We start from the raw sequence: 12,103 nt of genomic DNA on the forward strand, positions 1-12,103 counted from the left end.
GTATATAACAAAGTTCATAAGAGAGTATATAATAAAGTACACAAAAGAGTATATAATAAAGTACATAAGAGAGTATGTAATAAAGTACATAAGAGAGTATATAATAAAGTACATAAGAGAGTATATAATAAAGTTCATAAGAGAGTATATAATAAAGTACATAAGAGAGAATATAACAAAGTACATAAGAGAGTATATAATAAAGTACATATGTGAGTTCATAAGAGAGTATGTAATAAAGTATATAACAAAGTTCATAAGCGAGTATATAATAAATACATAAGAGAGTATATAATAAAGTACACAAAAGAGTATATAATAAAGTTCATAAGAAAGTATGTAATAGGTACATAAGAGAGTATATAATAAAATACATAAGAGAGTACATAATAAAGTACACAAAAGAGTATATAATAAAGTACACAAAAGAGTATATAATAAAGTACATAAGAGAGTATGTAATAAAGTACATAAGAGAGTATATAATAAAGTACATAAGAGAGTATATAATAAAGTACATAGGAGAGTATATAATAAAGTTCATAAGAGAGTATATAATAAAGTACATAAGAGAGTACTTAAGAGAGAATATAACAAAGTACATAAGAGAGTATATAATAAAGTACATATGTGAGTTCATAAGAGAGTATGTAATAAAGTATATAACAAAGTTCATAAGAGAGTATATAATAAAGTACACAAAAGAGTATATAATAAAGTACATAAGAGAGTATGTAATAAAGTACATAAGAGAGTATTTAATAAAGTACATAAGAGAGTATATAATAAAGTACATAGGAGAGTATATAATAAAGTACACAAAAGAGTATATAATAAAGTACATAAAAGAGTGTATAATAAAGTACATAAGAGAGTATGTAATAAAGTTCATAAGAGAGTATATAATAAAGTACATAAGAGAGTATGTAACAAAGTTCATAAGCGAGTATATAATAAAATACATAAGAGAGTATATAATAAAGTACACAAAAGAGTATATAATAAAGTACACAAAAGAGTATATAATAAAGTACATAAGAAAGTATGTAATAGGTACATAAGAGAGTATATAATAAAGTACACAAAATAGTACATAATAAAGTACACAAAAGAGTATATAATAGAGTATACAAAAGAGTATATAATAAAGTACATAAGAGAGTATGTAATAAAGTACATAAGAGAGTATATAATAAAGTACATAAGAGAGTATATAATAAAGTACATAGGAGAGTATATAATAAAGTTCATAAGAGAGTATATAATAAAGTACATAAGAGAGTACTTAAGAGAGAATATAACAAAGTACATAAGAGAGTATATAATAAAGTACATATGTGAGTTCATAAGAGAGTATGTAATAAAGTATATAACAAAGTTCATAAGAGAGTATATAATAAAGTACATAAGAGAGTATGTAACAAAGTTCATAAGCGAGTATATAATAAAATACATAAGAGAGTATATAATAAAGTACACAAAAGAGTATATAATAAAGTACATAAAAGAGTGTATAATAAAGTACATAAGAGAGTATGTAATAAAGTACATAAGAGAGTATATAATAAAGTACATAAGAGAGTATATAACAAAGTATATAAGAGAGTGTATAATAAAGTACATGAGAGACTATATAATAAAGTATATAAGAGAGCATATAATAAAGTACATAAGAGAGTATATAACAAAGTTCATAAGAGAGTATATAATAAAATACATAAGAGAGTATATAATAAAGTACACAAGAGAGTATATAATAAAGTACATAAGAAAGTATGTAATAACGTACATAAGAGAGTATATAATAAAGTACATAAGAGAGTATTTAATAAAGTGCATAAGAGAGCATATAATAAAGTACATAAGAGAGTATTAACAAAGTTCATAAGAGAGTATGTAATAAAGTACATAAGAGAGTATATAACAAAGTATATAAGAGAGTATATAACAAAGTACATAAGAGAGTATATAACAAAGTATATAAGAGAGTTCATAAGAGAGTATGTAATAAAGTACATAGGAGAGTATATAATAAAGTTCATAAGAGAGTATATAACAAAGTACATAAGAGACTATATAACAAAGTATATAAGTGAGTTCATAAGAGAGTATATAATAAAGTACATAGGAGAGTATATAATAAAGTTCATAAGAGAGTATATAATATAGTACATAAGAGAGTATATAACAAAGTTCATAAGCGAGTATATAATAAAATACATAAGAGAGTATATAATAAAGTACACAAAAGAGTATATAATAAAGTACATAAGAAAGTATGTAATAAAGTACATAAGAAAGTATGTAATAACGTACATAAGAGAGTATATAATAAAGTACATAAGAGAGTATATAACAAAGTATATAAGAGAGTATATAACAAAGTACATAAGAGAGTATATAATAAAGTACATAAGTGAGTATATAATAAAGTACATAAGTGAGTACATAAGAGAGTATGTAATAAAGTATATAACAAAGTTCATAAGAGAGTATATAATAAAGTACACAAAAGAGTATATAATAAAGTACATAAGAGAGTATGTAATAAAGTACATAAGAGAGTATATAATAAAGTACATAAGAGAGTATATAATAAAGTACATAAGAGAGTACTTAAGAGAGAATATAACAAAGTACATAAGAGAGTATATAATAAAGTACATAAGTGAGTTCATAAGAGAGTATGTAATAAAGTATATAACAAAGTTCATAAGCGAGTATATAATAAATACATAAGAGAGTATATAATAAAGTACACAAAAGAGTATATAATAAAGTTCATAAGAAAGTATGTAATAGGTACATAAGAGAGTATATAATAAAATACATAAGAGAGTACATAATAAAGTACACAAAAGAGTATATAATAAAGTACACAAAAGAGTATATAATAAAGTACATAAGAGAGTATATAATAAAGTACATAGGAGAGTATATAATAAAGTTCATAAGAGAGTATATAATAAAGTACATAAGAGAGTACTTAAGAGAGAATATAACAAAGTACATAAGAGAGTATATAATAAAGTACATATGTGAGTTCATAAGAGAGTATGTAATAAAGTATATAACAAAGTTCATAAGAGAGTATATAACAAAGTACATAAGAGAGTATGTAACAAAGTTCATAAGCGAGTATATAATAAAATACATAAGAGAGTATATAATAAAGTACACAAAAGAGTATATAATAAAGTACATAAAAGAGTGTATAATAAAGTACATAAGAGAGTATGTAATAAAGTACATAAGAGAGTATATAATAAAGTACATAAGAGAGTATATAATAAAGTACATAAGAGAGTATATAATAAAGTACATAAAAGAGTATATAATAAAGTACATAAGAGAGTATGTAATAAAGTACATAAGAGAGTATATAATAAAGTACATAAGAGAGTATATAATAAAGTACATAGGAGAGTATATAATAAAGTTCATAAGAGAGTATATAATAAAGTACATAAGAGAGTATGTAATAAAGTACATAAGAGAGTATATAATAAAGTACATAGGAGAGTATATAATAAAGTTCATAAGAGAGTATATAATAAAGTACATAAGAGAGTACTTAAGAGAGAATATAACAAAGTACATAAGAGAGTATATAATAAAGTACATATGTGAGTTCATAAGAGAGTATGTAATAAAGTATATAACAAAGTTCATAAGAGAGTATATAATAAAGTACATAAGAGAGTATGTAACAAAGTTCATAAGCGAGTATATAATAAAATACATAAGAGAGTATATAATAAAGTACACAAAAGAGTATATAATAAAGTACATAAAAGAGTGTATAATAAAGTACATAAGAGAGTATATAATAAAGTTCATAAGAGAGTATATAATAAAGTACATAAGAGAGTATGTAACAAAGTTCATAAGCGAGTATATAATAAAATACATAAGAGAGTATATAATAAAGTACACAAAAGAGTATATAATAAAGTACACAAAAGAGTATATAATAAAGTACATAAGAAAGTATGTAATAGGTACATAAGAGAGCATATAATAAAGTACACAAAATAGTACATAATAAAGTACACAAAAGAGTATATAATAAAGTACACAAAAGAGTATATAATAAAGTACATAAGAGAGTATGTAATAAAGTACATAAGAGAGTATATAATAAAGTACATAAGAGAGTATATAATAAAGTACATAGGAGAGTATATAATAAAGTTCATAAGAGAGTATATAATAAAGTACATAAGAGAGTACTTAAGAGAGAATATAACAAAGTACATAAGAGAGTATATAATAAAGTACATATGTGAGTTCATAAGAGAGTATGTAATAAAGTATATAAGAGAGTATTTAATAAAGTATATAAGTGAGTTCATAAGAGAGTATATAATAAAGTACACAAAATAGTACATAATAAAGTACACAAAAGAGTATATAATAAAGTATACAAAAGAGTATATAATAAAGTACATAAGAGAGTATGTAATAAAGTACATAAGAGAGTATATAATAAAGTACATAAGAGAGTATATAATAAAGTACATAGGAGAGTATATAATAAAGTTCATAAGAGAGTATATAATAAAGTACATAAGAGAGTACTTAAGAGAGAATATAACAAAGTACATAAGAGAGTATATAATAAAGTACATATGTGAGTTCATAAGAGAGTATGTAATAAAGTATATAACAAAGTTCATAAGAGAGTATATAATAAAGTACATAAGAAAGTATGTAATAACGTACATAAGAGAGTATATAATAAAGTACATAAGAGAGTATTTAATAAAGTGCATAAGAGAGCATATAATAAAGTACATAAGAGAGTATTAACAAAGTTCATAAGAGAGTATGTAATAAAGTACATAAGAGAGTATATAACAAAGTATATAAGAGAGTATATAACAAAGTATATAAGAGAGTTCATAAGAGAGTATATAATAAAATACATAAGAGAGTATATAATAAAGTACATAAGAGAGTATATAATAAAGTATATAACAAAGTACATAAGAGACTATATAACAAAGTATATAAGTGAGTTCATAAGAGAGTATATAATAAAGTACATAGGAGAGTATATAATAAAGTTCATAAGAGAGTATATAATATAGTACATAAGAGAGTATATAATAAAGTACATAAGAGAGTATTTAATAAAGTGCATAAGAGAGCATATAATAAAGTACATAAGAGAGTATTTAATAAAGTATATAAGAGAGTATATAACAAAGTATATAAGTGAGTTCATAAGAGAGTGTATAATAAAGTACACAAAAGAGTATATAATAAAGTACATAAGAAAGTATGTAATAAAGTACATAAGAGAGTATGTAATAAAATACATAAGAGAGCATATAATAAAGTACATAAGAGAGTATTTAATAAAGTATATAAGAGAGTATATAACAAAGTATATAAGTGAGTTCATAAGAGAGTGTATAATAAAGTACATAAGAGACTATATAATAAAGTATATAAGAGAGCATATAATAAAGTACATAAGAGAGTATATAACAAAGTTCATAAGAGAGTATATAATATAATACATAAGAGAGTATATAATAAAGTACACAAGAGAGTATATAATAAAGTATATAGGAAGGTATATAATAACGTACATAAGAGAGTATATAATAAAGTACATAAGAGAGTATTTAATAAAGTGCATAAGAGAGTATATAACAAAGTACACACATCATCAGCCTATCGCAGTCCACTGCTGGACATAGGCCTCTCCAAGTGCACGCCACTGAGATCGATTTTCGGCTTCTCGCATCCAGCTCCTGCCTGCCGTCTTGCGCAAGTCATCACTCCACCGTGCCTGAGGACGTCCTACACTACGTTTGCCGAGGCGTGGTCTCCACTCTAGAACTCGTTTACCCCAACGGTTATCGGTTCTTCGGCTAATATGGTCAGCCCACTGCCACTTCAGCTTGCTGATTCGGTGGGCTATGTCGATGACCTTGGTTCTCTGACGGATTACCTCATTTCTGATGCGATCCCTCAGACAAATGCCGAGCATAGCTCTTTCATAGCCCGTATCATAGCCCGCTGAGCGACTTTAAACTTGTGGACCAGCCGTACCGTCAGTGTCCACGTTTCGACTCCGTAAGTCATGACAGGTAGGACGCACTGATTGAAGACTTTTGTCTTTAGGCACTGTGGGATCGACGATGTTAGGACTCGACGTAGCTTCCCAAATGCAGCCCAACCCAACTGAATTCTCCTATTCACCTCGTCCTCAAAGTTGTTTTTACCTAACTGCAATGTCTGCCAGAGGTATACATATTTCCGAACAACTTCGAGAACGGCGCCGTGTATCGCAATCGGTTCCGGTAGAACATGTTCATTGAACATGACCTTGGTTTTGTCCAAGTTCATCCGTAGGCCGATGCGTAGAAAAGATTCAGCCAGGTCGTTCAGCATCTGTTGTAGGTCCTGCAGCGTTTCTGCCATGATGACGATTACGTCAGCAAATCGCAAGTGAGAGATGTGTTCGCCATTGATGTTGATGCCACGTCCTTTCCAGTTCAGCGTCTTGAACATATCCTCCATTGCATTAGTGAACAGTTTCGGGGAAATAACATCCTCTTGTCTCACTCCTCGATGCAACGGTATGGGCCTTGTTTGCTGATTCTGTACTTGGACGGACATTGTAGTGGCTTCGTAGAGACATCTCATCACTTGGATGTATCGCCAATCTACTTGACAACGCTGCAGGGACTCCAGAACAGACCAGATTTCAACCGAGTCAAAGGCCTTCTCATAGTCCACAAATGCTAGACACAGGGGCTGATTATACTCTTCGGTCTTCTGTATAATCTGCCACACTGTGGATGTGGTCTATGGTGCCGTATCCGCTCCGAAACCCAGCCTGCTCCAGTGGTTGGAATTCGTCGAGTCTTCGCGCAAGTCGGTTCGTGATCACTCTTGAGAACGGCTTATATACGTGCCTTAGGAGGGAAATGGGTCGATGGTTCTTCAGCTGGGTTTTGTCTCCCTTTTTGAAGAACAGGACGACAACACTCCTACTCCACGCCTCTGGAGTTCTCCCTTCAAACAGGACGGCATTAAAAAGCTTCTGGAGCTCCCCTAGTACGGGCTTACCTCCCGCTTTTAATAGCTCTGTTGTAATGCTATCCTCGTCAGGGGCTTTTCCATTTTTGAGCTGTCTCAGAGCAATCTCGATTTCGCCACTGCTGACTTCTGGCAGGTCTTCGGTGAAATGGCGTGTTAATGTGGCTCTAGAATCCTCATTTCCGGGATCAGGTCGAGATGCATGCGATGCGTATAACCGGCCATAGAAATTTTCCACTTCCGAAAGGACTGCCCGCACCGAAGAAACGACTTCTCCACTTGTTGTGGTCAGCTTCGTCAAGTGGCTTCTTCCAAGAGATTGTACGAACACCTTTGACCCCCGATTCAGCTCAATTGCTCTTTCAATGTCAAGAGTATTGGAGCACCGGAGGTCGCGTCGTACGTGCTTTTTGATCTCTTGGTTTAGAGCCCGCTTAGCTGACGAAGGGACAGGCGGGTTTTCACGTCGTTTCTTCATAAGCCCTAATGTCTCTTCCGAAAGCTTTGATTTCTTGCCCTTACGCTGCATGTTACAGAATCTCGAACCTTCCTCCCTGAGGATCCGAACCACATCTTCGTGGTTCTGGTTAACGTCTGTTGTGGTTTCCACGGGGGCAAATCGGTTCTCCAAATTTGACTGGAACGTTTCAGATCCTGTCATGGCTTGGAGCAGTGTTGGTCGGAGCCTGGCCTTCATCAGACGGAAACGTTCGGCCTTGAAGTTGATATTCAGAGAGCCTCGGACAAGTCGGTGATCGCTACCGGTATTAAACCTATTGATCACGGAGACGTCTCTGAATATGTGCTTCTTGTTCGTCATGATGAAGTCAATCTCATTTTTAGTCATAGTGTCGGGGCTTTGCCACGTCCACTTCCTTTTGGGGCTGCTTTTTGAAAAAAAAGTTCATCAAAAAGAGCCCCTCGCGTTCGAGGAAATTGACGAGCATTTTCCCCCTATGATTCCTTCCTTCCAAATCCATGGGATCCTACTGCCGATTCGCCGCAAATCTGTACCCCCACTTTAGCGTTAAAGTCCCCCATGACAACGGTGTAATGGGTCTTTGTAGTGAAGTGGAGGGCCCTTGATATATCATCAAACATATCCTCCACTTCATCGTCTGAATGTGTCGAGGTCGGTGCGTACACTTGCACTACCTTGAGGCTATACCTGTCGATGAGCTTTATGATAAGGTACGCTACCCTGTTCGACACACTAGACACCTCCACAACGTTATCAGCTAGGGACTTATTAACCAGAAACCCAACGCCACCTTGGGATTGTTGGTCTCCCTCTCGGAAGTACATTAGGTGACCTGATCCGAGGGTTATGGCGTCCTCCCCCCCTCTTCGAACTTCACATAACCCTAATATATGCCACCTAATCTTCCCAAGTTCCACCTCGAGTTGCGCCAGATGCGAGTCAAGCCGTAGCGTGCGGCCGTTGTATTTCGCAAGAGTCAGTTTAGTTTGGTGGCCTCCCGTAACCCGGAGATTCTTCGCACCCCCTGTCCCGCCGTAACCGCGGTCGCCACCGTGACCGGGAATAGCGGGACTGCCGGGAACTAGGGGCCGTGGCTTTCTCGTTCTGCACATGAGGAATTTAACCTACTGCTATCACGCTGGCCAGACGGGTTGATAGAGGGTTTTTTCCGAGTTTTCCTTCTCTCGCACTGGTGTTCGGGGCATTTTTTACTCCATTAGTCGACTTCTACGACACCCACTGGAAGAAGGGGTAGCGAGATATGTATTCTTAAGCCGTCGCTACACGGCTAGTACATAAGAGAGTATATAACAAAGTACACAAGTGAGTTCATAAGAGAGTATTTAATAAAGTATATAAGTGAGTTGATAAGAGTTTATATAACAAAGTATATAAGTGAGTTCATAAGAGAGTATATAACAAAGTACATAAGAGAGTATATAATAAAGTATATAAGTGAGTTCATAAGAGAGTATGTAATAAAGTAGATAAGAGAGTATATAATAAAGTACATAAGAGAGCATATAATAAAGTACATAAGAGAGTATATAATAAAGTACATAAGAGAATACATACGAGAGTTCGTATAGAGATAAGATAAGATAAAATAAGATAAACCCTTTATTTCTCTGACCATTTGTACAAAGTTTAAACTTACTTAAGAATAATAAAAACTGAAAATAATAAAAAGAAATAAGAATGTTTTATGTACACTTTGCAGCAACTGGATGGTCAGGCTGTCCTTCGACATAGGCCTCCCCTAATTGTTTCCAGGTGTCCCTGTCCCGAGCTAACTTTCCCCATCCCTTTGGCAGGTCATCTTCCCATCTTCTTTTTTGACGGCCTTGTTGTCTTTTCCCATTTCTAGGATACCGTTCTATTACATCCCTCGTCCATTTGTCTTTATTTGTTCTAATAATATGTCCAGTCCAACTCCATTTTAGTTTCTTTATTTTTTGTATGACATCATTTACTTTGGTTTTTTTCCTGATTTTTGTAAGGTTCCACCTATCTTTTAGTTTGATATTTAACATGCTTCTCTCCATACTGTGTTGACAAACGCTTAGTTTTTTGTTGTTTTTAGTTGTAGCTGGCCATGTTTGGCATCCATATGTAAGACAGGGAAGAATAGTTGAGTTAAATAATTTACTTTTCACTGCTATAGGGATTGATTTATTCTTGGTTATTTCTTTGAGAGACCAATAACGTTTCCATGTGTTACTGATTCTTCTGTCAATTTCTTTTGTATATTGGTCTTTAGTTGATATTATATAGCTGTCCTAGATACACATACTCATCAACATATTCAATTGTAGTTTCTCCCACATTTATATTATTTGTAGTGAATTAGTCATTAGTTTAGTTTTTTCGGAGTTCATTGACAAGCCGGCTTTGATGCTTTCTTGATCTAATTGATACATCATGACCTGAAGTGTCTCAGGGTTTTCAGCAAATAGCACTAAGTCATCGAGTTTCGAGTTCGTATAAGGTTCATTTAAATAATATAAGAAGTACATCAAACAGTACAAAAATAATAAGAGTATATGATAAAGTACATAAGAGAGTATATAATAAAGTACATAAGTGAGCATATAATAAAGTACATAAGAGAGCATATAATAAAGTACATAAGAGAGTATATAATAAAGTACATAAGATAATACATACGAGAGTTCGTATAAGGTTCATTTAAATAATATAAAGAGTACATCAAATAGTACAAAAATAATAAGAGTATATGATAAAGTACATAATTGAGTATATAAGAGAGCATATAATAAAGTATATAAGAGAGTATATAATAAAGTACATAAGAGAGCATATAATAAAGTACATAAGAGAGTATATAATAAAGTACATAAGAGAGTATATAATAAAGTACATAAGAGAGTACTGCCTATCTGACATCCTCAACCCGGTTACCCGGGCAAACCAATACCCCTTGGTTAGACTGGTGTCAGACTTACTGGCTTCTGACTACCCGTAACGACTGTAGTATTTAATGACAGCCGGCAGTCATTGGTGTCTAAAATATTATACTTAGAAAATACATCAAAACTTAAAAAAGTTGCATTGGTACTTGCCTGGCCTGGAATCAAACCGTCACTCATATTTGAGAGTTTGGTTCTTTACCCACTAGGCCATTACGACTTACCTTACCTTACCTTACTAAATAAAACTGCAAAATTTTGGACAACCTATGTACGCTTCATCGAGAAAATAAAATATCAATACCATGTAAACAAACAATTATCCAATCGTGGTCCACTTTAGTTCGGGACAGTGATGATAAATTGTCTGTCCCCAACAATTTGTCCTGGCTGTCAATTCTCTATAAAATATGGGATAGTGCGGGAATTCCATGTGCGGAACCCAGGTGGGTTTTAGGATTATTTTTCCTGACCCTTATCTTATGGTATTAGTTTGCAAATGTGGTAAGAATGTAATTAGAACAACATTTTTTTTAACTTATCCAAGATGGCTTACGTTTCGCAATGCTTCTGGGAAAGAATTGCCAGCTTACCGATAGAGTATCGACTGCTTCTTTGGTTGTTAGAGCGGCTACTGAGCTCGGCTTCTCGGGCTTAATTCCTGGCCCTAAACGCTCTGTAGGTTTTGAGAAACTTTTAGAAAACAACCCGGAGTATATATATGTATAAAGAGTTCCTAAAGGTCACACAAATTGAAGGAGTCGCTGTCAAAATTTCACACCCGAGGCTGTCAGGTGCATTTGAGGGAATTCGGAAACTTGGGCCTGTTAGGTGATTGAACTTACTCGAAGAAAGGATATATTTTCTAAACGTTTATCATAACAATTACATAGTTATTGACGCATTGCTGAATATAATTTTTACGCAATGAGTGTAGGTAGGTAAATTATTGATAGGCCTATGTTTAAAAACCGGATTATCATTACCATAATATTGTCCGTAAGTATGTTTATAATTTTTTGAAGTTATCAACATTGTTGTATAAATAAGAGATGCGCTAACTAACGATGACAGCACATTTATCATTTTATCACTTAATTAAACGAATATTTTAAAGAGATACTTACTTACAAATTTTTTGTTTGTCCCATAGATAGAGGTCCTTGTTTTTCCCGGCAGGTAAACCTGCATCCCAAGAGAACTGCTCAGCTGAATAAAGTTATCTTTAGTGTTCAAACGTTTTGAGCCTCGATATAGCCAACGATAGGCCACAGCCACAGGCCACGATCAATGATCGCCCATGGGCCTCGATAAATGGCTATCTAAAACTGAAAGAACTTTTTAAATCGGTCCAGTAAATCCTGACATTTGCGCGTTCAATCAAACGACCAAACTTCGAGTTATAACATGTAGACAGCAAATAGGTAGCTTCCGCTCATACTTATAAATGAATGATCTATTAATAGATTCAAATTATTGCACGACTGACAATACTATGATAATGTGTATTAGATTCCAGTGTGCTGTTTAGAGCGCAATCGTGAATTGGTTTATAAATCCGCAATTGATATGTCATCTCATCCTATATTCATGTACTGATCAAATAATGAGCATACTACCTTTTGCTCACGAC

This window comes from Helicoverpa zea, chromosome 21 (genome assembly GCF_022581195.2).
Source record: "Helicoverpa zea isolate HzStark_Cry1AcR chromosome 21, ilHelZeax1.1, whole genome shotgun sequence".
In the NCBI taxonomy this organism is placed as follows: Eukaryota; Metazoa; Arthropoda; class Insecta; order Lepidoptera; family Noctuidae; genus Helicoverpa; species Helicoverpa zea.